Genomic DNA, 2,188 nt, shown 5'->3' with positions numbered 1-2,188 from the left:
GGGAGGGGGGAAGGAGAAGGATTGGGATGGGGGGTAGGGGGGAGGCTGGGAAGGGATGGGAAGGGTAAACAAAGGAGGAGGCTGCAATGCTTGGTAAGAACTGTTCGCATTATCCTGCCCATGCAATTGTAACCCCTCTGTACAGTATGTTCACAAATAAAATAAAATAAAATTAAAAAAATAAATAAATAAGAAAAGAAAGAAAATATATCTTCTATTCCAAAAACTTCCTTCCCATTTTGTTGATTCTGTTTTGAATTTGAAATTCTGTTATAATATAGTTTATCACTTTTTGTCTTTGTGTTGTTTCTGCTAGGGTGCATCCAATAAATCATTGCCAACTTCTTGTATTTTCTACTAAATGTTTTGTGGTTTTAGCTCTTATTTATACAGTTAACTCTTGGTATCCATGAGTGTACGGTTCTCAGAAGACTGCCACTGGGAAAAAACCATGAACTGCTTGAGGTGCAGAGTTAGTACTATATTATCCCACAACCCCTCCCAACTTCTGCTGCAAATATGCCACTTTTCAACAAATCTCATGGTTTTACATGATTGACTTTATTACTTAAATTAAACAATTCACTTTTACCTTTTGCCTTTTGGGCACCATTTGCTCTTGGGGAGCCAGATTTTTCACAAGAAATAATCAGCAGACCACATAGTAGTTCAAACAAAGCTGACAGAGGCCTAGGGCACTTGGGCTACATTGGCTAAGCTGCTAATATAAGCACAGGGATTAAGCATTTTTGCTTTGGAATTTCTTTTGGTTTTAAATTTTAACTACTTTTTTTTAACAGTGCTTGGTCTAAATTGTGTTTAATGAAGATGCAAATATGGTGGACTTATTGTATATTCTTGGTTCCCTTCAAGTTGATTTTCTTATGTCAGGGCTCTGCTGAATTATTTTGCATGTGCATATATACATTTCCCAAGGTTATTGGTGAAAAAAGATAGCTATTTCTACAGTGAATGCCTTATTATGCTTAGAAAAAATTATTTGACCATGTATGTGAAGGTTTTTCCTAACTCTTTAGTCTCTATCCCATTCTTCTGTTCTGGGCATCTATTAAGTCTAGTTCCACATGTGTTTGATTCTCATATTTTTGTTGTTGTTGTTGGTCATAGGGGCTAAAATCTGGGCTTGGGTGCTAACACCCTACCACTTGAGCCACAGCACCACTTCTGGCTTTTCTTGCTTATGTGGTGCTGAGGAATCGAACCCAGGGCCTCATGCATAAGAGGTAAGCACTCTACCACTAAACCAGCTTCCCAGCCCTGGATTCTTATCTTTTTGTAATAAGTATGAAATAAGTATGAGACTTTGAACTTTGTCCTTTTTTCTCAAAAATTTTGGCTATTCATGATCCCTTTAGATGTCATATACATTTTCACAGAAGTTGTTTTTTTTTTTAAAACAACAAACCTTTGGAATCTTGATCATGGTTGCATTAAGTTTGTAGATCATTTGGAATGGCATTGACATCAAATCACAATTAAGTCTTCCAACTGGTGATGAGGAAGTATATATATATATATTTATATTTAATATTTTATTTGTTTGTGTAAGAGGGAGTTTATGAACATGAATACAAAAATTCTCAATAAAATACTTGCACACTGAATTAATAACACATTATTGTTTTAACTCTAGAGATGCAAGTACATTTTAACCTGCACAAATCAATAATTATAATTCAACACATAAACAAAATAATGGATAGAATTCATGTGATCATCTCAATAGACCCAGTAATAGACTTAGACAAAATTCATGAGAAATGCTGAGAAGAAACTAGGAATAGAAAGAGCATATCTCAATAAAGTTTTAACACAACAAACCATAGCCAACATTGTATTAAATGTGGGAAGAAATGAAAGCCTTTATGCTAAAATCTGGAATGAGATGTCTACTCTCTTTGTTCTTATTCAATATAGTACTTGAATTCATAGTGAGAACTGTAAAGAAAGAAAATAACAAAAAATTAAAATAAAAATGAAGAAATCAAATCGTCTCTATTCACAGATAATATAATCCTATATTTCAAAGACCCTAATATTACATCAGGATATAGAGTCATCATACAAAAATCAGTAGCTCTTTTATATACCAATAATGAACATGCTGAGATATTCACATGCAGCAGATTGAAACTAAATCAATGTCATGGATTAAAGTTAATTCAAA

Source organism: Dipodomys ordii, unplaced genomic scaffold (assembly GCF_000151885.1).
Source record: "Dipodomys ordii isolate 6190 unplaced genomic scaffold, Dord_2.0 Scaffold114, whole genome shotgun sequence".
In the NCBI taxonomy this organism is placed as follows: domain Eukaryota; kingdom Metazoa; phylum Chordata; class Mammalia; order Rodentia; family Heteromyidae; genus Dipodomys; species Dipodomys ordii.
The sequence above is the reverse complement of the archived record's forward strand: the minus strand, read 5'-3'. Positions refer to the sequence as shown.